Consider the following 26275-nt stretch of genomic DNA (forward strand, 5'->3'; position numbering starts at 1 on the left):
GCGATCCTCCCCTGCGCTTCTTACATGTGATCATACAAGCCATGATCTGATTTAAAGCACAGGGTTAGGAAGAGGACAGATAGTTAAGCTGTAGCTTTAAGGGTGGCGTCCATTAGCATTGGGAAGTCCGATTCATCTTAGCGATTCGATTCGTTCGGGCGATTCTTTGCAGTGAGCCGATTAAAACGATTCCATAATTCACTTGAATCATCACTCAGACGTCTTCCCAGAAGTCATGGTAAACTTCTTTGTTTTGTTATTGCTATACAATATACTTAAATTAGCTGTTTATAGCTGTATTTATGATTAATTATATTTAATGTGTCAAAAGTTTATTGTGTTAACATATCCACCCCACAGATCTTCCACAGTGAGCATGTGGAAAAACACGTTTTCTTCTTTTCTTGTTTTTCAGTAGACCAGTATAATAAAATTAACTGAATGAAAACTAACATACAGACATTTAACACTAATACAGACATTAAATACTTACGGCATTTGAAAAGAATCCAATTTCTCCTAATGGGTAAATCCAGTTTACGCTATTAGGTCTGTCTGTGTTCTGGAACATGATGGCTTGAATATTAATTTATTATTAAGCAATTAAGAAATGTGGTGTTTTGCAACTGTGGTTAACATAATAGTTCGTCTTTTCATGTAAAGGCACACTTACGAACGAATCGGTTCTGCCGAATCATTACAAGAATGATTCTCTCGCGAATCGGATCTCACTAGCGTCCATGAGGGTAGGAGGAGTGAACATGGCATTGCAGAGTGCCGGGGATACCTTGAATAAACAATTCAGTCAAGCGACTGACTGCAGGACTCAAGAGCACTAGAAAACCGCACATGTGGGGAATAGACGCTGTCAGCCCCAGTCATCTTTCCGTTTCTTTCTTTCTTTTTTTTTTTTTTAAACATCCGAATTGTTCGTAAAGAGAAATACCATATACGCGTCTCCGACTGTTCCCTGAATGCAGCATAATTTTCAACAGGACTCTCTTTTTTTTCACCATCCGAGCAGGTAAGGCTGGGCGTGAAAATAAGATTTCTGATGTATTTCTTCGTTTGTTTTTATCCGTGCATTAGCAGCAAAGCCAGAATTGGGTATGTGTTTGAATGGCTTGTGCGTATATGAAACAAGCAGGGGATATATGGGGTGGTGGGAGCTGACGTTTCCATTTTGAGTCTTCATTTATTTCATTGAATGTTTACATGCAGGCATGCGCGTATAATACGTGCGCCTTTTTAATCAAATGCATGTGATCAAACGATAACAATGAACGCGAGAAAGACTTGCTTCCTTTATAAGCATCCTGTATCAAAATATAAGCTACTCAAGTGCGTTTAAAGAGGGTGCTGGCAAGCACGTGAAATGTGATATAAAAGAGTGTTGTTGTGCTAATAGTAGGCGAGACGAGTTAAAGCACTGGAGATACATTGTTACTGTGGTTGTGATAAGAGGATGACTCTGGCACCTTGCTTACCTCATAGTTTATGTTTAGTCTAACCGAGACTCCTCGAAGTGCTTGTGTGAAAGTGCTCCAAGATCTTGTATTGAGAAACGTGAAATTATCTCATCCGCTGTAAATCTTTTTCATGAAATCTAGTGTTTATGCTTTCTGGAAATAATGAGATGTGTAAGAAGAACATCATATGATTCATATCACATTGTGGATAGACTTAATGTTTTTGGATTTAAAGGTGAACTGAGAATTTATTCTTTTTTTTTCTTTTTTTAATTTTGCAAGGTTTTACAAATTAATAGAACATTTGAGAAATATCTTTAAAATTCTATACACATAATTGCCTTAAAGCCGATTTATTCTACATTAAGGGTGGTCGCCCCAGTGGGCGCAGCCATTTTGATATCACATGACTTGCTGTCATCTGTAAGTTAGTTCCACTATTAATAATGTTTATTTTACACTTTTAAAAGGTGTTTTGCAATGCATAGACATTGATAAACACTCTAAAATACCTGTTGGCCACTGTTCCACAGAAAGAAATTGCAGTAGTTCATCAGCTGTGTTTCAGCATAAACCGAGAATATGCATTATAAGTATTTGAAACGGAGAAAAACAAAAGATAAACAGCGGTTAGTAAATAGAGTGTTTTCACAATGCGTCATCAATCGGCCATATTGACAGCACTGTACGTAAACAATGCCACTGAAACAAAACTCGCGTATTTTGCTGATTATTTCTGCTGAAAATTGTCAATTATTGTCATGTTTTGGGCTGTACTAATCGGTCAGACCAGGAAAAACATTTGGAGTACTACAGACGGCCAAAACTTATAACACATTGAGGAGAAGAGTGCAAAAAACTGTCTGAGGAACATTTGTAGTTAGAATTTCCAGTGCAAGAATCTTTACAATTGTGTTTGTTTTTATCATTTCCAGTCAGGTAGTGAAATATTAGGCTAATAGCTCATATGTATCTTTACCACCTATTAACTTTAGTTCATCAAAATATTGCACCCTTTCCTGCTTACCTAAGCCTTCTCTGTATGATTTAGCAGCTTCCACACATTTTTTTTCAGTGGTTTAGACAGCATAAATTAGCAGAGCAACATATTCAGTAGTACATTACCCGTGCAGTCCATGCTGCTGTTTACAAGTATCGCCAATGTGGCCGTGCATCAGAGTAACTGACCAAATCGTGATGAAAGTGCAAACCCTCTATATACTACATGCCTCCGGACCAGTAGGTGTCAATATAACGTCACTGAGTGCACCTTTACATATTATACATCTAAGCTTCTATCTTTTGCATTTTTTGTGTGTGAAGCTGTGAATAACAACAGGACCTGAAGTTTTCAGTGTGTTGACTCATAGGTATTTTAAGTAGTAAATATACCTCATGACATTTGACAGTATTGAATGAGCAAGGTGTTGTGTCGTTAGCCCAGCTGCGCTGAATAATGAAACCTACTGTATATAATGATCCGCAAAAACACTGTCTATTTTTTGAAGTGTTATTTATGTTCATTTATTGTGTTTGTGTAAAGCATGACTAAATCAAAACCGCAGAGGTGGTTCTCTCCTTACATCAGACCTTACTCTTTGTTTGCTCTGGGCTTAAAAAGTCCCAAATGTTTGCATTTCGGGAGGAACAGCTTGCTTAAGATCATGATGACATGTAACCCAAAAACCTGACTTCCCACTCACATTATGTTAAAGCTTACTTTATTACGTTGTGTGGTTTTGTTTAAACCGTTGCTCTTAGCCTTTCTTAAAAGGCTGTGAGGAAAGCTTTTGTAAACGATCTTGTCACTGAGGTCTAGATTAAAAGAGGTGGATATCTTGGATCGCGATAACAGCCAGTTAATGCTAATATTTGTGGACGGAATTTCAACAAGTTTTCCATATGTGTAAATGAATCATTTCTTGACTCCATTTACTTTCATTGCACTGACAAAGACTTCTTTTGTGCTTCACAGAAGAAAGAAAGTCATACAGGTTTGGAACAAAGTTAATTTTTGCTTCGTTTTGTTTTTGCTTAGAGGTGCTTGTGGTCTTTTCTGTATAAGTTCCTAAGGAGATGTTTGCCAACTCTTGCTTTGCTTTTTTTGTTGTGCTGAATAATATTATGATGTCAGTTCATCGTATTACAAATTGAATTTCAAAGCTCAGGTAACTGGACTTTGACAGAGTATGCGGTTGGCATAGAGAGACAGAAATACTCCTGTCGTTTTGCACAGGGCGGAACAGTAAATGCCATCTGACCATGTGGAAAGAAAGCCAGGATGAGGAAATGGAGGGATGGAGTGAAAAGGTGAAATGTTTGTGTGTGTGTGTCTCGCTATGGATGGCTGGAAGGGGTTCATTGTTCATGAGATAATGACAGGATCATCTAGCAGACAGGAGGTCACCACGCCCCTCAATCATAACCCATAATTGATTGACCATAATGGAGATTGAAGTACATTATTCATAGTTTGCGAGAAAAAAAATTACAGCCGGCCCACTGCGAGATCGGGGTCAGATAAATCAGGAGGAGAGGTGCGCGCGCAAGCAACGGCTTGTTGAAGAGACAACCGGCGGAACGTGATCTTGTAAACATCAGGGATCAATGAGATCTCAGCAGTGCACCAGCTTTTAAGAAAAAGACATTTACAGTGCCTCTTAAATTGGCTCGTGTTGTGGTCCGTGAGGAGGGGGGTGGTTAAAAAAAAAAAAGACAAATGCAAGCAAAGAGTCCTGTATTAAACTAATGGCGTAAGCAAAAGTGGAGGGCAAAAGGAAAGAAGCATCTTAAATCATGTCTCCGTGTGCCAGCTCATCTATCAGCAGTACACCACAGAAATGATTTTTCCATCTGTAGAATAGAAATGTCAGCCCGAGGCGAGCGATGTGTATCAGTGATGTTTTTATAGAGTAGGCCAATATTAGGTATGCGATTTATGGCACGTGTGCAACTATCCTTAACTTCACATGCATTAAGACTCTCAGAAGTCAGGAGCCAAACTTAGCAGGTTGGGTTTGAATGCATTTCTATAAGATTTATGGATTTTTTTGATCTTTTTATGCAGTAAGTCCGTAATCTACTATCCTATTAAGTTTTATAGCCAAGCCCACATGTGCCCACAGAAGGTTCCACATATTTCTGTAGAATTGGAATGCTGCATATGCTTCATAAAGTTCTACACATGCTTCACCCATTACATATTTGTCACATTTTCAGACATTTGATCATGGATTGTTTATGTCTTGCATGTTAATGGAGGTTTGTTTAATCTGTTTATGTATTTATGTGTGACCCAACCACTTAAAATAGAACTAGTTGTAAAATAATGCTGTTTAAAGGCTGCATGAATGAAGATTAACCTATATATTACTAAATGCTCTCATTAATTTTTGAATGCAACGCCCACATCTTAACATCCAGTTAAGAGCTAATGCATAGACCCAGGTCTTCATCCTACATTTTTGTTTTGATTTTTTTTGACCAGTTTTCATGTGTACATATGTGCTGGCCGCTATACTGGTTCAAACCACAAACCAGTTTGAATTACGCAAATGGTATGAATACTAAGCAACATACGCAGCATCCTTAATTGAGAGGAGATCCCTGTTAACTGCATACGCTTCTGACTAATGGTTGGAAAACTTTTAGAACTATTAATAACACACAGTTAATTCTTTAACTGGGCAAATAAACCAACTGTAAACAGCCGTTAACAGAAGCCAGAGACGCTGAAGATGAACGCAAAGAGGAGAAAATACTGTGGCAGGCAGATCAAGCTCACTGTTTAAAGTCCCAATGAAATCAAAATTGAAGTTTTTGGCTTTTAGTGTAAATATGTTAGCCTTAAGGTTATCTATAAGCTAGCATGCTCCAAAACAGTGACAAAATTCGCATTTAGAAGATATAAGCATTCAAAACTTACAGTCTCTAACTTCCACCAATATGGATTAAAGATTATGATGACATCAGCCTGCACTTCAGGTTCTCCTCAAACTTTCTGTCCAATCAAATGCTCTCTAGAATCTGACGCACCCCGCCCCCTACATTATAAATAGACGCTAAAGCTGTGGCTGAAATCTGTCACTTGTTAGCACGATAGCAGGGAGCGGATCATATGCACGACTCAGCACGGACCACAAAATGTATCGGACACAATTGAATTCTACACAGAATGCTATTTTATATATAGATGATTTGCTTTGGATGAGATTGTGGCTGTCATATGCTGTCAAATGCGGCTTTACGCAGCTGAATGGCTCTGGCCAAAGCTGTGATATAAATGGAACGCTATTTGCTAATTAAAAAAGGGGGCAGGACTGCTGGATATGTCCCGCCCTGTCTTCCTATTTTCATTACGTCAACACATAGAATAAGTTTTTCAAAGCACTGCAGTGGACCTTTAAGATTTATGAAATATAGATTTTTTATGAATGTATATGTGAGGGGAACTGACTGTCTTCAGAAAAGCTTAGATTGTATTTTCTTTTATCTTACCTCCGTATAATGCATATTAGTGTTGTATTTAACTGTGCTGCTTTGTTTACAGCGGTAACCAAGGAAATGCTGTATTGCTGCTGTTCCATAAGCGCCACCTGCTGTCAGAGAGCGAACTTGCTTGTTTTTGTTTCATTCAGATGTTTTTTGTAGCATAATATCACAAAGCTAAGATCAGACCTTTGTGTTTTTGCTTTGAATTTTGAAATTATAAAATCTAATTTACTTAAAAAACTGCCCAACACTTGTGTACATCACCATTTCCGTTTCCTCAACTTTTTGTTTCATAGGTACCATAGGATGTCAATGTCCTAGAAGTATTTCACGTCAGCAACCTGTATGCTTTTATGTACCAATAACAGTTGCATTAAACACATTTTTACCATATTAAAATCCATAGCACAGAATTTTGCACATTTCCCTCCAAAATCAGCATAAAAAGCATCTGCAGATTCCATCTAGTCCTGCTTATAACTAAATGTCATAGTGACTTTTAAAACTTTTGTACAATCTTTTAGTTGGTTTGGATGTTGGCTGATTCTTTTAGGTATTTTCCAGAAATATTGACCAAACCACTACATTTTGGTTTGGTAGTCATTACGTTCTAGGTCAGTTTGGAATGAGGACGGCGGGTTGAGCCGATCATTTCCAACATGTATTGCCCTGGCTCCTGCGTCTAGGTCTCCAGACAGCTTTAATGGCCGTAGGGATAAAGGTTTTCGCAGGTCGCCGTGTAGCAGGATCAGCATAATTGAAGGCTTGAGAGGACGCAGTAGGGGCGATAGTTAAATTGGACTTAAGACTGTTATTCAATGGTGTCTTAATTTAACCACCCTGGGTTATATGAAGCAAAGCCCACTGAGAAAAGTGGCTCACTCGAATGCCAATCATTCCTCACCGATCCTGAGACTTTTGAAGGTTACAGGGCTGTCTGTGGCTGGGCTGACGGATTGATGTATGTCCCCTGTCGAGCAGAGAATTCAGAGTCCAAGGCCGCCGCAGTGCTGTCCTATTAGGGGGGATTGTCCTTCACAACTTCTTAGCCGCCTGTCCTTTCTGGAGCCTACAGAGCTCAGGCAAGGGCATTGTGTCTGCTACAATAAGCCGAGCTGTGGAGTGCTTCACCCTCACATAATTACATGGCTTTAATGCAAGCATCTTTCACTGTTCATCCACTCACACCAGGAAGCGCAAAACGAGCGGCGTTGTCAGAGAGAGTCGCTGGATGTATCCCTACTTCATTATGACTTGCTCTTCAGAGAGCTTTTTTAGAAATTAAATTGCTTTGGCAATTAACTAAAAGGGGATTTTTAGAATTTATGAATGACTGAGAAGATTGATATATGGCGTGAGAGGACAGCAGCATGTGAGGTGGACGTGAGGCTGAGGTAATGGATTTACCGCCACGTTGAGAGCCACATGAAAGGTGCGAAAATCGCCGTGCCCACTTTTTAGGACCATGACGGTCTCATGATCAGACTCTGTGGCATTGTCTTTGTGTTCGAGACTGGTTTCTGCCAGGTACTGTGAAAGTAAAGGCGCTCTGTGGCGACATTACGACACGGGTGATTTCACCGGCTGCATTTTTGTGTACCCAGCTCGATAAGATATGAGGTCATGCTTGCTAGATGTCGTTAGGAAAATCTAATCCAACGGTTGCCTGCCGAGACAAAGACGGCTCTGTGGTGAGCAGATCAAGAAAATAATGCACAGCCTGAACTTAGACCTTCGAGGTGTTTCTTAAGAGTTAATTAAACAGAATTCATTACCTGGTAATCTATAACATATGGTGAGAAAAGATTGTGTCACCACTTGGAATACAAACGCTGGGTATTACCGTCTGCTCATACAGAGTATTGGCCTTTTTAGAGTTTGGATTAGGGAAGGATGGTTTGATGATATGTTATGTGCCACGGTGGAAATGTGTCAACTGCACTTATATATAGCCTGATTTTAAACAAATATATGTGCGTATGTATTTTATTTGATTATTTTTACCATCTCAAATGTGGCTTATATTTATAATATAAGTATTATATAATTATATATTATAATATACATTTAATCGCATCCAAAATAAAAGTTTTTGTTTCCGTAATATTTGTGTGTGTTTATATAAATATTATATATATATATATATATATATATTTCGGAAAAAATATGTTATGTATATATTTATATTCAATAAAAATTCTAGGAATATAAATACATACATGTAAATACATGTAAATATTTTCAAAATATATACTGTATGTGTGTCTATATATACATAATATATGTGCGTGTACTGTGTATATTTGTTATGTACACAAAAACTTTTTTTTGGATGCAGTTAATCACGATTAAGCACTAGATGATTAATTAATCAAATTAATTGTGTATTAATTGCACATAACATTTTTGCTGAAATTAAAGTCAGTATTGTGTTACATGATAAAAGCATAAAACAGAAATGACAAAGTACGGAAATATAAAATTATTTTTTAATAATGATAAAACTGCCAGTAGCTAGCAGTAAATGGCTTTCTTTATGAATGGGCCGTTGAATCATTGACCTGTTTCGTTCAAAATGCGGATTCATTCAGAAACTAATCACTAATCACTGCATTGATTGGAGATGCACAACAGTTTTGCTTTGGGTTTAATAAGTATTATTGCATTGGCAAAACTAAGCAGAAACAGACAATATTGTGTCTAAAATGTAACAAAAAATTAAGTGTTTACGCTTTGAACTGTTTAAAACAGTTTTTACAAATTTGAACACCTTATTTTTCTCCATAACTAGCCTTATTAATTATATATATATATATATATATATATATATATATACACACACACACACACATATATATATATATATATATATATATATATACTGTGACTGTGATGAGTTTGTACTTTCATTAAAGAGAATGGAGACCTTTAAGGGGAACAAATTTTCTTTTCTTTCTGCTTTATTTCCTAATAGTTACTCTGTTCTTGACATTCATTCTCAGTTTTATCAAATGGGTCTACCGCTAGTAAATTAACTTCTTATGGCCAAAGGCGCAGAGAATGAGAGGGAACAGCGTGTTCAGCCAAATAATATGTTCTTTAAAGACATTTAATATTTTCTTGTATGCTTTGTTCATTTCCGAGTTAAATTCCATGGCTTTTATTTCCAGAGACAGCTGAAATTGAAAAATACATCATGCTGCTACCAAGAAAGATGTTACAGACAAGTTCTGCGGTGGTATGGGCATCACAGAAAAGTATTCAAGGTTTCTGAAAATGTTTGAACAGTCAGACAGTTCATGGTCAAGGGCTGTTTAGCCTGAGTGTCTGGAAAGTCCTCTGGCCATGATTTGGCAGACAGCGAGCGGTGATGGGCAGCGGATCCACTGCACTAAAGCATAAACTGGGCTAATCTGTTACCGAGCAACAGCAGGCACCCCTTCACAACACGGTGTGGGTGTGTAGTTCATGCCGTTACCCGGGGGACGCGGTTTTTGTTGAGTTCAGCTCATGGCACATTTTTTTGGCGTAGTCTGGTTGCCCTCCGTGTTTGGACTGTGGAAGGAATCTGCGGTGATGGAGAGACAGAAACACCAGGGACAGCTGGGTAAACATTACAGTCCTGTGTTTTCAACGTGCCACTTTGATATGTTAATTCTTGGTGCTTTAGCATTGCTAGAGAGGTGTAGTCTTTTGTTGTGGTCATTTGTGCTTGTTTTTTGGTTTTGTTTAATGGTTTGGCGCCTTTGCGCTTTGAACAAAAAGTGTCACCTCATTCATCACAAAGGAGCAGCTGTTTTTCCATTTGATAGTCATCAGTAAATCAGAACATTACCCTTCCCCCAAGTAGCGCATACTAAAGAGAGCAGCTCTGCGAGACCTTGGAAGTGGTGGACACGTCTTGGTCACACCGTTGAGGATGACGCTATCGTCACCCTCGCGCACGGCCTTAGACCTGACCCAGAGGGCCAGATTGTTTCTCACCAGGCTGAGATAATTATCATCCTGGCTGCTTTGGAACAGCACTTTACTGTTTGGTGGTGTATTTTTAGTGGGCATCTCCAATAATGGGGGCTGAAACCTGATCCAGCCTGCTCTGTTGAGTGGATTAAGGCTGTTTGGTGGTAGTGTGTCATCTGCAGTTCAAGGTTGACATCCACTTTAGGAGTCACACCAAGGTCAAGCACGGTTTAATAAGCTGTTTTGTCAGGTCGGGACACATGATCTTCCCTTGACCAGTGATTTGGGTTAATTATGAACAATGATCTCCCTGGAGCTGAGGTGAAAACAAGGCTCCAGGAAGAAAGCTGTGTGTGTGTCAGATCACCTGAACACATGATTTGTTATTTGTGGAAGGTAACAGCCTCAAGTAGTGTTAAGCAAAGCTATTTAAGATGAACCGGGGTGATAGTGATCATTATTATCATTTGCGGTGGGTGATGTGACCCTGGACCTCAAAAGTCTTAAGTAGCATGGGTATATTGGTAGCAATAGCCAACAATATGGGTCAAAATTATCGGTTTTTCTTTTATGCCAAAAATCAGTACGAAGTTATGTAAAGATCATGTTCCATGGAGATATTCTGTACATTTTCTACCATAAATATATTGAACATTAAAATTTGATTAGTAATATGCATTGCTAAGAACTTCATTTGGACAACTGTAAAGGTGATTTCCTCTATATTTAGATTTTTTGCACCCTCAGGTTTAAGATTTTTAAATATTTTTAAATATTGTCCTTATTTATTCAGCTTTCAGAAAAAAATTACAAAAATTGACCCTGATTTTGTGTTCCAGGATCATATATATAAAAAATGATTGGGAGTAAAAAATGCTGTACTTTTCAACTTTCTATTAATCAAAGAATCTTGGGAAAAAATGTATCACCGTTTCCACTAAAATATTAAGCAGCATAACTGTTTTCAGCATTGATAATAATCAGAAATGTTTCTTGAGCATCATATTAGAATGATTTCTGAAGGATCATGTGACATTTAGGACTAGAGTAATGATGCTGAAAATTCAGCTTTGCATCACAGAAATAAATTACATTTTAAAAATATATTACAATAGAAAGTACACATTTTAAATTGTAGTAATATTTAACAATATTACAGTTTTTGCTGTTTTTATTTAATAAATGGAGCCTTGGTGAGCAGAAGAGACTTCTTTCAAAAACACTTACCAGCTTATATTTATTTATAATATATAATATCTGCAATATGTTAATAATGCATAAATATTATAATTTAGTGTTATTATATATAAAAATATTATATACAGAGTAGCATGGGTATATTTGTAGCAATAGTCAAAAATATACTGTATGGGTCAAAATTATTGATTTTTCTTTTATGCCAAAAATCATTAGGATATTAAGTAAAGATCGTGTTCCATTAAGATATTTTTTAATTTCCTACTGTAAATATATCAAAACTTAAGTTTTGATTAATAATATGCATTGCTAAGAACTGCATTTGGACAACTTGATTTTCTCAGTATTTCGATTTTTTTTGCACCCTCACATGCCAGATATTTAAAGTTGTATCCCGACCAAATATAGTCCTATCCTAACAAATCTTCCATCAGTGGAAAACTTATTTATTCAGCTTTCAGATTATGTATAAAAAAATTCCCTTATGACTGGTTTTGTGGTCCAGGGTTACATGCTATTTTTCATAATCTAGTGACCTCTTATTTTGATTATTTTGTGCTTGAACTAGAAATGATATTTTGTTTAATCATCCACACAAGCAAATTTGCACACTTCCATCAATTTTATTCATGTGTATCATTGGGTTTCTTAAAAGAATGTAACCACACATATTTTCACATTCAGGGTTGGGGTGACCAAACGTAATAATTTATGAATCAGCAGTCATATTGGTAGTTAAATAAGTTGAATATTCGGAAGGACATGTCCTCTGTACACGATGAGAGCCTGGCTATTTTAATTCCCCTGCTCTGAGACAGATTAACATGACCTTAAGTGTTTTATGACGTATCCCACCACCGAAGTTATGCTCTAAAAGGTCATTACAGATTACAGAAAGAGAATTTTCTTTGCTTAAAAATGCTTAAAAAAGATGGGTTTGGTCCTTTCTTCTCCATGCTAGATGGGCAGACTGATGTGATTGTTCTAAGCACAAACCTCATGGTAACTTTTTTGCTGTGCTGTGTTCATTTGTGGCATCAGCAGAAAGGAACTAGAACACAGAATCAGAACTGCTACGCTAGGGTAGAATTATTTGGGCCAAAGTGCATAAAATGAAGGCCACTTGTTGGATTGTCAAATTCTGCTGATAGCAGAACCTTATTGTTTTAATCTGCACGTAGGAGTTTTTTGTAGGCGTAAACATCTCCATTTTGACACACTATTGACTAAGTTCTGGTCTCGCTAGCACAGTGTGTTACATAAGATAGGATAAGTTGTATTAGGAGTCCACTTACACGCAAATCGATCTGTTTTCAAAGCAAATCTGCGGGGATTTGAGATAATCTGAAACGACAGTTACGACCTTAATACCTTTCGTCGACGTGACCCTGCGCAAACCAGACCTCGACTCCGGTCAACTGCAGTGACACAGTTACGCACATGCTTCAGTTAACCTCCATTTTATGCACAGCAGGCCGACAATTTTCAGCTTTTATGTGCATTTTGTTGCTTGTGCAATTGTGGTTCAACTGACATTAGCAGCTAGACGTCTCTGATTTAGCTGGCCTGTTTTTTGAAATGATATGCACTTTTTGTGGTTTGACCTCGCTGATTAGGAGGAGATTAGATCTGACCTGAAAACATTTGAATGGCGTAAATAAGGGCAATGATATAATTGGCGCTCGAGTCTGCTCATCCACCATCCGCCCGCTCGGTTCGTGTGGGTGGCGAGGCTAGCAAGGAGAGCTGAAGGTGATAAAACATCCAAGTTGCCTGTAAATGAGATGAAGACTGGAGCAGCACCGGGTTCAGCCATTAAAGATGTTTTATAGCAGCCCTGCGTACTCTTCCCCCCCTGAGGTGCACACACGTAAACCTATCTATCAAAGGGAATTGACCTGCCTTTGAGTGATCACTTCACAAGACCTGCTGTTGTCATGAAAACATTCACATGTCCTGTATGTATACGCCCACAACCCTAAAAAAGTGTGCAATTCCAAAAATATACTATGATTGCATCTTCTCAAATTTCTGAGCTTTGTACAAATGTGGCTCTTGAAAGTTACACCATCAAAAAACGCTACTATTATAGCGTATAAACCCCAAAATACGTTCATTTCGCAAACATTTTTTGTGGGCCAGCATCCAACAGGCTATTAGCACGCAGAGCTGCTGTATTTCACGTTTGAGTGACATTTATTTCTCTTTAACGCAATCTTCCACCATTTTCCCAACCGGTTTGCCTGTATTCGGCGGATGCCCTTGTATGCCCTCGGTAACAGCGGATAGTGAAGCTGCCCTCTGAGCTCGTGGAACAAAGCAGAAAATAAAGTTGCTGCCTGCAAAGTGCTGCAGTGGGTGGCTTTAACATTCCCATCCACTTTCAGCTCCTGCTAACCTTGCTGAGCTCTGACATCATCCTGGAACAATGTCAGATCCATGTAGATGAATATAATTAAACAAGCGCTTATCATCCAGCCGGGGAAAGTTTAGTGGCAGGTCAACCATGTTTGCCTCTCTCTCGGCTGAAGGTCGGACGAGGGTTAGACAGGCAGTTTGCAGGCTGGAAGGTATGTGAAAGACACAAAACACAGTCTGTAGGCCAACACAAGAACATTTTCCAGAGCACAAAAAGGCTATTTTTACACTAGCTTGTTATTTACATTGAGCTCTGTCGGGCTAGACTATATTGGAAAATTGAGAACCAGTGTAAAATTTACCACAGTATTCATGGTTTTCTCCAAAATGCCACACTTATTACAACTAAAAACCAAAATAAACTAATATGAGATATAACTAAAGTAATGATGTATTTTAATCAAATAAAAAGAATTTACGAATTAACAAATTATATGGTAAGTCAAGTGAATAAATAAGTATGTAGTACATTTTTAATCACATTTATTACCTAATAATTAATCAAATTAAGCACATATGTGACCCTGGACCACAAAACCAGTCATAAGTCGCACGGGTATATTTGTAGCAACAACATTGTACGGGTCAAAATGATTGATTTTTCTTTATGCCAAAAATCATTAAGATATTAAGTAGAGATCATGTTCCATGAAGATATTTTGTAAATTTCTTATCGTAAATATATCAAAACATAATTTTTGATTAGTTATATGCAATGCTAAGAGCTTAATTTGGACAACTTTAAAGGTGATTTTTCTCAATATTTAGATTTGTTTGCACCCTCAGATGTCAGATTTGCAAATAGTTCTATCTCAACCAAATATAGTACTATCCTAGCTTATTTATTTAGATTTCAGTTGATGTATAAATCTCAATTTTAAAAAAAAATTATGCTTGTGACTGGTTTTATGGTCCAGGGTCACATATGTCAATTTAAGCTGCATGAGTAATCGTTTAAAGCTCGCAATCAAATTTCAAACAACGCAATCTTAATTATGAATGACAACAATTTAACTGTCTATTAAAGAGCAGGTCATATGGTATTTTAAAGTGTCCTAATATTGTGTTGGAGTCCCCTACAACAGGTTTAAATGCATCTAAGGTCATAAAACATTGTAATTTTCTCAGAATATGTATTTAATATTAGAATCATTTTGCAATGATTTCGAAATGATTAATTCGAAGCAGTTCTGAGTTTAAGGTCTGTAAACCCCTCCCTTCCATAAGCCTACTCTGATTGGTCAACTGGCCAAGTCTGTTGTGATTGGTCTTTCCGTATACAATGCAAGCTAAAGTTTAGCTGCTAAACTGTAAACACCTCACAAAACAATAACAATGGATACGTTAGCCGTGTGCTAACATGACTAACTGATGAAACAATACAGTTTGTAAACCAAAATATGTCTACATTATTATTAAATGAAGTAATTAGAACAACGACAGTCTGTATTAATCGACACATTCTTAGAAAATAGTGGCTTCACTGTTTCACTGCAAATTATCTGAACTAGTAGATTTCAGTAAGACAGTAATATCTGGAAACCTAAAGGTGCACTAGGTATAGGCCTACATCACATTTTAGCACAAAAAAAACTTGATATTTTGAGAACTCAATTAACGTATTAATCGTACTTACAAGTTGTGGTTCGGAGATGCTTGTTGGTCTAAATAAAGAAGGTGCGGACTTATTTTTCATGGACAAGTGTTTCGCAAAATCCCGTGTTAAACTCTCCAAGATTATTCTCTGTAAAATGATGAGCACACGACAAAAGGTTTGTATCGTATGTTGGAAAAAATTTAATTACTAATTCTTCATATCATCATCTTTCGGCAAAGAAAACAAAACAAACTTGCTTTCACAGCACAGAACACAGCGTCTTCTCGACGTGATGTAAACACACTAACTAGAGGAAGTGTTTGTGGGCAGGTCAGACTGTTCGTATTTCGCAGGCAGAGGTTATGCTAATATGATACTTAGTGACATAAATCAGTAACAGGCAGAAGATTCTGAAATATGATGAACGTTAAAACGGTTCAGAGTTGGCTCTCTCTTTTGAGAGACAATATCTTTATCATGCACTTAATTTTTGATTCACAACTTTGCGGACTGTTTACTTTAAAGGATAGCTACATTACAAACCGCAAAAAAAATATGCTTTTTGAAAACCCGTTTGATCTGCTCTTTAAACTTTTGACAAAGTCCTACAGGAGTATTTAAATCTGTGTTCGCGCTGCCGCTGACAGAACAGAAGCAGTTATCATTTTAAGGTATGAAATAGCTTCACAAACTGTCTTTTTAACCACACAGTATTATTTCTGTCTTACAGTCATATTATCACAGAAGTATTGGGATAAAAGTTTATAGTTCAGATAAAAATGTCTATGGTAGCATTTAAAATAGAGCAAATCATCTTTTGATCGTAGTTTTCACTTCAAATTGGCACTTAACATTTGTTGACTATAATGTTGATTACTGTTGATTAAAAAAATGTATTGGTCATTGAATCATTCATTTAGGAGATTTGTTCAAAAACGCTGATTTATTCGGTAATGGAAAAAGTGAAGTATTTATGAGTGAGTCATTCAATTTTTAATTTAGACATTTTTTAAATAACTCATTCAAAATAAACATTTTTAGACTGCAGCAATTACTATTTTGTCACAGCTTGTAGTGAATAACACCAATTATTTTGCTCTGTTTAAAATCGTGGGACTATCGTGATCTCTATTTGAAACAAAAACAATCATGATTCTCATTTTATTCAGAATCGTTCAGCTCTAATATCACTGTAAATGCTAAAAAACACAATCAGGGTAATTCAATACCATTGTTTTGGCTATTGAATAGATATTACATAAAGTGTTAGGAGTCAGTATATTGTTTGTTCTAGTTCCATTTCAGTGAAAATAAACCAATCACTGGCTGATAGTTCACAGTAATGTTTTGCAATTGATTTTGTTGTTCCGCCCATAGTAGACTTTTGACGTTTGTTGTATTCTGTCTGCTAAGTTTTAAAATAGACAGTCCATGTAAAGTAGTCTTTGGTTGTTTGTCAGTATCTCATGCCATTTGGGTCACATTTAAGATGATGTTTCGAAGTTTAAACCAGTTTTTTGAAAAAATTATGACATTCTATGGCACTCCATCCAGCTGCTTTTGAATGCAAGAACATATAATCTGAAAAGTTCACAGGTTTTTATCACATATTTGAAGAAAAAATTAACGTTTCAAATCCACAGCCGTTGTGTTTACACTATATGTCAGTGTGAATTAAAATGAACCGTATTAACATATGGTTGACTAGTGATGTTGATGACTCGAAATTGAGAATTGTGACAACAAGCACCATTTGCTAAGTGAGAAAATGCGTGGCTCCAAAACGAGGCAACCTGTCACGGCCAAAGCTGTGGTGTTAGGTCTCAGCTTTGAATTCTAGCGAGTTCCAGCGAAACCATTTGCATAAGATAGCATGAGGCACAATATGTTACTTAATAAGGCAAGGGATTTTTAGAGTCCTCCGCCATTAGCCGCTGAAATAATCTCCTCCCTGAATGGGAAAAGGCAGCAGTGAAGGGAGTAAAAACGAGTGCGCTGCATAGCCTTTGGATAGGAGCAGTATTTAATTAAGATCAGCCTGTCTCACATACATGCTGGCTGATAAGGGCTCCAAAGCACATCTGGCAATATGAGAGCTTGATCTCTCTTCGCTGGGGTTAATGAAGGTGGTCTCTGCTGAGTTATGTGATAAAACTCAGCTGAACTTTTCTTTTGTCCGGTCAAAAAAAGTCGAAGGCTATATGTGACCTATTTTCTCCAGCACAAAGCGAAGAGTCCCAGTGAAATAAGTTTAAAGGGCTTGGAATGGAATTCGGAATCTTGAGGAAATAGAATTACATTGATCTAAAAGGTTATTACAAATATAAAAATATGGCATTGATTCAGTACTGTCTATATGAAATATTTCTACAGTGTAAACCACACTGGCTGGGCGATATATTTTATATTTTTCTTTTTTTTTCTCAAGTGATGATTTTGCTAGTGATGCACATTATGATTTTTATTTCCTATTTTATGACCGAAAGTTTCCTAAAGAGCAAGTATGAGAATATTAAGACTAAGATGTTTTAATACTTTAAGACAGATGTGTTTCAGATTTTAACTTCAGCAACAGAAAAATCTTTTAATTTTTATTTGGAGTTTTATTTTCATTATTCACCCCCTAGAAACAATACATCAAATAAAAACAATATAACAATAAAAAAATTTTCACTACCAGTCAAATGTTCTTGAACAGTAATTTTTTTTAAAAGAAGTCTCTTCTGTGCACCAAGCCTGCATTTATTTGATCTAAAATACAGCAAAAGCAGTAATAAGCAGTAATAATGTGAAAAATTACTATTTAAAATAACTGTTTTCTATTTTAATTTATTTTAAAATGTATTCCTTTGATCAAAGCTAAATTTTCAGCATTTTTTTAATCAATATTTAAAAATTTTTTTTTTTTTTTTTTTTTTTTTTTCAGTATTTATCTGAAATAAAAAGAAATTGTGAAATAAATTACAGAAATTAATACTTTTATTTAGCAAGGATGCTTTAAATTGATCAAAAGTGACGATAAAGACATTTAAATTGTTACAAAAGATTTCTATTTCAGATAAATGCTGTTCTTCCAAACTTCCTATTTATCAAAGAAACCTGAAAAAATTATACTCAGCTATTTTCAGCATAATAATAATAATAATAATAATAATAATAATAAATGTTTTTGAGCAGCAAATCATAATATTAGAATGATTTCTGAAGGATCATGTGAATGGAGTAACGATGCTCAAAATTAAATTTTGAAAGCACAGGAATAAATTGCATTTTAAAATGTAATCAAATAGAAAACAGTTATTTTAAATGGTAAAATATTTCAAAATTGTACTGTTTTTACTGTACTTTGAATAAAATAAATGCAGAGACTTCTTTAAAAAAATAAAAACCTTTTTATTTTATTTTATTTATTTTTATTTTATTTTATTCAGTTTTTTGGGCCACTTCTTATGTCTGTGATGTTTCCCTTAGTCTTAAAGGGGAAGACAGACTAACTAATGAGCCTTTCAGTTTTGTCCATGAACATAACCTCTGATCTTGGGGGTCACCTGGTCTTGGTTCCTTATCAGGACCCCTGGCAGTTGTTCAGCCGGTTGCCACATGAGAAATGGATACCACTATGCTCAAATGTCCCTTCAGCGTATTCCTGTTAAGAACGAGGATTCTCGCCTACGTGTTCGCCAATTTTAAAATTAACAAGCTTTTTTACTTCTTGTTACGATATGTGTGTGGTGAAAGGCAAATGTGTCCTAGCATTCCAGCGACTTGTGTAAACTTAGCTCCACGGGCCAACCTGCATGCATAGTATTTTCAGATAAGATATCTGGCAACATGTTTTCAGCCATACCAGGCTGGGATGATGAACAACACTAAATTCCGTTCCCTCCTGATCACCCTCCTGATCACCCTCCTGAGGTTAAACTAAAAACCGCTCTATGCAGGCTGAAGCACACCCAAGTGCAGGACAAGAACAGCTGGGTACCAGCGCGGCCACGATTGGCAGGGTGTAGGGTTTCATCTGCCGAGGGGGTCAATTCTACTTCCTCGGAAGGGGGCCCAGGCCTCTGAGAATCTGTCATCGTTCACGTTGTAAAAGCTCTGCGTGTATCTGTTTTTGACCTCCCAGAAAAAGCTACCTATCTAGGGTGAGCATCCAAGAAGTGTTAATGCAATAACATTCGGAGTAGTTCATGCCGTGCTTTGAGGTGGCAGGGTGGAATTATGAAAATGGTGTGCGTTTAATTAGTAAAAAAAATTCGAAAGTGAAATTTCTGGGGAGAAATTAAAAATTGTGGACATATTATTTTTACATATTATTTAAAAATATTATTAGTTAGTCTGTCCTCCCCCTTTAAAACTAAGGGCAACATCACAGACATAAGAAGTGGCCCAAAAAGCTGTAAAAAGCTATAAAATAAGCTATAAAAATAAAATAAAATAAAATAAAATTATTCTTAACAATTAAGAAAAAAATGCCTCCTTTATGTAATGTAATGTTATTTCACTGTTATGGATGGCAATCAGACTGGGGGCAATTACATAAAAAAATAATTGCTTGCAATAATTAACAATTAAATTTCATGGCTGGCATAAATTCTGAATGCAATATTATTTAAAATAAATATTTTTGTTAATTATTTTTAACCATATAATTTAAATTTGTAATATTTATTAATTTATAATGTGCATGGCATGCATTTTAAGTGTTACATAAAATGGTGTATATTTACTTAAAAATAATGATATGGCTAAAATTTGGCTGACCTAAATTCTGATGAAAAAAATTATATTTTAATGCATTATTTTTAACAATAAAATTTAAATTTGTAATATCTTTTATTTATTTATTTATAATGTGCATATTTCAGTCTTATGGATGGCGATCAGACGGTGTAATTACATAAAATTGTGTACATTTGCTTAAAAAAAAAAAAAAAAATTAACAATTACATTTTATAGTTGACAAGTAATTAGAGTTATTAAAATGAATATTTTAGTTCGTTATTTTAACAATAGAATTTAAATTTGTTTCACTGTAATAGATGGCAAACTGGGTGTAATTACATAAAATGGTGTAAATTAAAAATAATTACTTAAAATAATTAACAATTATATTTAATGACTGACATGTATTGTGAATGCAATATTATTCAAAACAAAAATTTTAGTTAATTATTGGTAACTAATATTTTAATATTTTTTTTTATTTATGTGCATGGCATGAATTTCACTGTTATGGATGGCAATCAAACAAAACAGTTACTTAAAATAATTTATTTTCATGGCTGACAAATTCTTAATGCAATATAATTGCATAAAATGTTGTATATTTATTTAAAAAAAATACTTAAAATAATCAATTAATTAATTAAATTTTTACATTTTAAATGGCTGACATAAATTCTGAATGCAGTTTTTTTTTTTTTTTTTTTTTTTTTTAGTTAATTATCTTTTAACAATAAATTTACATTTGTAATATTTATTTAAATATCTATATTTATTTTAGTGATCTGGCCATTTTTGGCCAAAACGTTGTGGCAGAAAGGGATGTGCCTCAACATTTCCGCGCCTCCTTTATGTAATTTTGTGGCATGGCATGCATGTCTCTGTTATGGATGGCATTCGAAGTGGTGCAACACTACATCAGTGTGCGTAAGCTATCTGACCTCCTTTTAAGCGCTCTTATACTTCGATTCCCTCCCATGTGTCATCTCTTAGACGATGCACTGCCTTCATATTGCAAATCATATCTTTGGCTAGACGAGCAGATAACTGTGCGATTCCACTGTGGTGTGAGGTTAGAGGTACACGGGCTCTATGAAATTTTTCATCACAGGGCCCGATAGCGCAGGCGACCGTCAGAGAAAGCCAGGATATTTGAGATATCTATCAGGGAACCGTGAAGGTTTTTTTTTTTTGTCTTGCAGATGCAGTTCAAGGACGCCTGCAGGCAGCACGACCCTCGCTGTGCTTCTGACGCGACTCAAGGTCACGCACACTCACCCTCTGACATTCACTCACTACAGACAGTGAGAGAGGAAGAGTGTGTGTTACTGAGAGAGCGAATGGGGGAAGGGAGGGAGGGAGCGAGCGAGGATGGGGTTGCAGTAAAAGTCATCTTCCCCTGTGTGCTCTGAGTAAACAGTTCACTTTGCTCTGTGTGAGCGCAGCCAGGGCCTCATTTGCTCAGCCGTTTTTACTCATCTCTCCCATTTGCCGACAACTTGAGACATGCTGTTCTCTGGCTGCCTCTCGGTAGGACCGTTTGTCACGTCAGGGGGTTTTATTTGACTTAAGTATGAGTTATCTCAAACTCGGCTCCGAAATTAATGCACCTTTAAATTCTGTGCTGTTTCAAGCCTTTATAGTTCTTTTATGTGATCAGTGCAGAGCACTCAGGATATTGAGAAAGGCATACGCTTACGTTCTCTGCTAAACGGATGCTATTGTGATGTACATGCAGTACCACAGATGATGTATTGATATTATACCCAAAATAGAGATGTGCAATCAAACAGTCAGAGTAGGGGTGGGCGATATGATCAAAATCTTGTACATCTTATAACGGTGTATAACGCAATATAGATATATTTGCTTTAAATAAGGTCTTTATGATATAAATTTTCTTGTCACCAGTGTCAATATCACAAAAAACTAATACGAGCCTTAAAAAAAACTCTCAAGCTCACTGAAGACATGTAGTGAGCGATTAAATAAAAATAAACTAACTGCACGCAACAGAACAAATAAGAATTCTTACATATATTGTATAAATAAATCAGATGTATAAAAACACTATATGTTCTTCACTGTGTAAATTAAACATATATTTGTAACCCTTGACTACAAAACCAATTATACGTAGTCACAATATGCAACAATACATTGTATGGGTCAAAATGATCAATTTTTCCTTTTATGCCCCAAAAAATAATTTATATATGATGTAAAGATCATGTTTTATGAAGATATTTTGTACATTTCCTACTGTAAATATATAAAAACTTAATTTTTGATTAGTAATATGCATTGCTAAGAACTTCATTTGGACAAATTTAAAGGTGATTTTCTCAATATTTAGATTTTTTGCACCCTCAGATTCCGGATTTTCGAATAGTTGTATCTCAGCCAAATATTGTCATATTCTAACAAACCATACATCAATGGAAGCTTATATATACAGCTTTCAGATGATGTATAAATCTCAATTTCAAAAAATTGACCCTTATGACTGGTTTTGTGGTCCAAGGTCACATTTCTTCTTTTTAAGCTACAAAAGTGATTTAGTCAAGAGCAGTGAGAGATTTTCTCTCTTTTGTTGTTTGATGTATTGAACCGTTCAAGGCCTATAAAGCAACAGAAATAACTCTGAGCACAGTCTTCACGGCAATGCTTAAAAACGCATGCAAACAAGTTTTTTGTGACCATGTAGCACAGCAACGTCAGTAGTCCGAAAGACAATCTCATGATCTCATGACAAAAAAAAAATTCCTGTGGAATCTTCTCGCAAAATGCAAAATACATACCAGTAAGTACATATCACTGCAGTTTCCAACAGAAATGAACACTAGAAGTGTGAAACCCCGAGCTCTTGTAATCATTTTCGCACACAGTTATGATTACAGCTTCATATGTTTCGCTTTCCGAACATACCAAACTTGGTCGGTAGCTCAGACGGCACGAAATTGGACTTACGATGCAGAATCCTTGGGTACGAATCCCGTGAAAAATGTGACTCACAATGAAAGAGCTGTGAAAGATGAGAAATCGAAAACCAAGTTAAAACGGCATGCTTGTGATTTGTGTTTTTACGCCACATTCGCTTTAGTTCATACTATTGTTTTAGTATGTTTAGGTGTAGTGCAGATGGTACATATCACGGAGCACTCAAAATACTCAATTGACATTTCAACTCAGAACTGCGGTGGCGCGTACAAAACCAACATCACATAAAAAGTACCATATGTATGTTCCAGGGAAAAAAAAAAGAACACTCTTTTAGTGCCACTCGGTTGACATTTCACATGAAATGTGTCACGAAACACACATGGTTGTAAGTATTTTGCGTTTTGTGGAAAAGATTCCACAGGTATTTTTTTTTTTTTTTTTTCATGAGATCAGGTCAGGAGAAAATCTCTACCAGTTGACAAATTTCTACCGGTTAATCGAGTCTAATAGTACATCCCTGTGTAAAATTTATATTAATAGCCTGGTTTAGCAAGTTCACTACATGCTTTTCTCAATCTAAATATTTATATTTGTGACCCTGGAGCACAAAACTAGTCTTAAGTAGCAATAGCCAAAAATACTTTCTATAGATTTCTATTTTCTATCGTAAATGTATCAAAACTTAATTTTTGATTACTAATATGCATTGCTAAGAACTTCATTTGGATAACTTTAAAGGCGATTTTTCTCAGTGTTTAGGTTTTTTTTTTTTTTTTTTTTTTTTTTTTGCACCCTCAGATTCCAGATTTTCAAATAATTGTGTCTCGGCCAAATATTGTCCTATCCTAACAAACCATGCATTAAAGCTTATTTATTCAGCTTTCAGACGATTGACCCTTATGACTGGTTTAGTGGTCTAGGGTCACATTTTATTTCTGGGTTATTCCAATCCAATAACAATTTTTAAGAGTTAGAATAATAAATGTTTTTGGAGCAGCAAATCAGCATATTAGAATGATTTCTGAAGGATCATGTGATACTGAAGACATTAAACAACGTCTTTAAAAACAAGCGGTAGCTTCTGGCACGCAGTGGGTTAAACAAATGCGCAAATGGTAAATGGTAATCATATCATGGCTAGCGCCAACGTAATTGCCTTTCAGAAAATGTGCTAGGATAACTTAGCGATCTTTATCACCTAATTAATATTCATGAAGGAAGCCCAGTGTTTATGTTATACTCCCACCACTTTTCAGATCATTCATACACCCCTGATTATTGGCATGCTAAAGCAAAGCACGCTTTAGCAGTTTAAAACTCCTCTTAAGAAGTCTGTGTCCCATTTATGGTGCCATTAGTAAAAAAAAAAAAAAAAAAACCCAGCAAAACATGCCTTAGTAGCAGACATGACCAAGGCCATGTTATCATTTGAAAGCGTTCCTGCTAGCGCTCGACGCCCATTAATAAATAACAAAACAGAAAATAGGGCAAGAGGATAGAGGGAGAGCGGGAACAACTGTGTAAACGTTGCTTTGTAAAGAGACAGCCTGTCAAAGGTTTGCTGACTCGTTTAGCTTTGCGTCTTGCACTGTTATCACCCCCCCCATTAAGTTTTTAATCCAACTTCATTTCTGCTAATTAGCAAGTATAGGACTGACAGGCTTCGCCATGTCCATCCGTCTGTGTCAGGACAGCGATTGCCTCTCCCGAGTTGTGTTCATTACTTTTGTCTTTTTCAAGTCCTTCAAAAGTGCTTATTATTATTTAAGTCAAACCCATGGAAAGTGTACTGTCAGCTCTTTTGGGAGTGGGCCGTAGTACAGAGCGCAGGCCAGGAACACAGGAGGGACAGTTGGAGGTACATAAAAAGCCCATGTGCGGTGGAGGCCTACCGCTAGCTGCTCCGTGGGTAGCCGCTGCGCATTTTAGATGCCGGGTTACCATGACGATCAGAAAAAGTGTTGCTGCTTCCTCAGGCTTTATGGGCACTGTGGTACTTTGATTATACTGTATGAGGGTACAGAACTATGATCATATTCATATACCATTGTATTTCTATAGAACTTTAAAGAACACCAGGGTATTACTAGTGTTGGGTAGCTATTTTGAAATTGCAGCTGTACTCTATAAGTTTGAAGTATTTAAATGGTCCCACTTTATATTAGGTGACCTTAACTACTATGTACTTACATCAAACAATAAGTACAATGTACTTATTGTATTCATTTTGTATTGCAAAACACTTTTGCTGCTATTGAGGTGGGTTACGGGTAAGGTTAGGGACTGGTTTAGTGGTATGGGTAGGTTTAAGGGTGGGTTAAGGTGTAAGGGATCGGTCAACAGTGTAATTACAGAAATTAATTACAGATGTAATTACATGCAGGATTTTTTTAAAATATAAGTACAATGTAAAAACGTACACAGTAAGTGCATTGTATCAAATGATTAACTTACATTTATGTAAGTACATAGTAGTTAAGGCCACCTAATATAAAGTGGGAACTAGGGCTGCACGATTATGACAAAAATCATAATTGTTGATTATGCCCTTGAAATTGTTATTGGGATTATTAAGATTATTACAATTAACATTTAATGATGTTTTGAATTGCTTTATACCACTGTTTGAAGCACTGCATGCAATCTTTTTATATATAATTTCTTCTTTAAATGTAAAAAAGTAAAAATTTAAAAATTAAGATAACCTTAAGATAACCTGTAGGAAAAACACGCCCACCCCCACATCTTAGCAAGCAGAATAATGTAAGTGGAATTTTATTTATTTATTTTTTGTAATTGTGCCTTTGAACGATTACATAACTGTGCCATCTGTAATTGTAATCACAGTTATAAATTTGATTAATTGTGCAGCTCTAGTGGGAACTCTTTTTATACTTTTTATTAAAATGTTGGATTATAGGAAGAGTTTATTTGCAAAAACGGATAACTTTTTTTTTAATTTTCAAAAATCTTGTTTTTTATTATTTTATGTTTGTATTGTTTTATTGTGTTAGCTTGCTGTATTTTTAAAACTATTTTTGCTTAATCAAAAACAACCCAATTGCAGCGTGATTGAGATTAATTAGAATGCACAATGAAGAAAACATGATTTTTGAAAATTGTTAAAAACTGAGTTTGCAAATTAACTCTTCATATTATTATTTTGCAATTTATTTGGCAAAAACATTGAGCATTTTAAATAAGGTGACTGAGAAAATGACAAATAAACAAACAAAAACAATTTTTTGTTAATGAAACATAACTACCGTAACATGTTTGGGAGTTTTGTTTTGTTTTTTTAAAGAAATTTAAAAAAAAAAATTTAAGCTTGGAGACATTGTTTAGTATAAGTTATAATTTTTTATATATTTTAAATATTTTTTATTTCAAATAAATGCTGTTCTTTTGAACATTCTACTCTTTATACAAATACAAAAATATTAATCAACACAGGTGTTTTCAACATTGATAATAA

The 26275-nt window shown here is 35.8% G+C and overlaps 1 protein-coding gene across 3 annotated transcripts in view; it reads left to right on the forward strand.

Moving 5' to 3' along the window:
- The first annotated feature begins 755 nt into the window (after positions 1-755).
- nrip1a (nuclear receptor interacting protein 1a) overlaps positions 756-26275 on the forward strand; it is a 44328-nt gene continuing 18808 nt past the window's right edge. The window contains exon 1 of one of the 3 annotated variants that reach the window (XM_051129375.1): positions 756-1024. The gene's annotated coding sequence lies outside the window, so the exon portion shown is untranslated. Of the gene's footprint in view, positions 1025-7001; positions 7393-9460; positions 9568-26275 lie in introns of those variants that run through there. The other 2 variants (XM_051129377.1, XM_051129378.1) reach the window with 2 other exon arrangements.

The sequence above is a fragment of the Labeo rohita genome, chromosome 15 (assembly GCF_022985175.1).
Source record: "Labeo rohita strain BAU-BD-2019 chromosome 15, IGBB_LRoh.1.0, whole genome shotgun sequence".
Classification (NCBI taxonomy): Eukaryota; Metazoa; Chordata; class Actinopteri; order Cypriniformes; family Cyprinidae; genus Labeo; species Labeo rohita.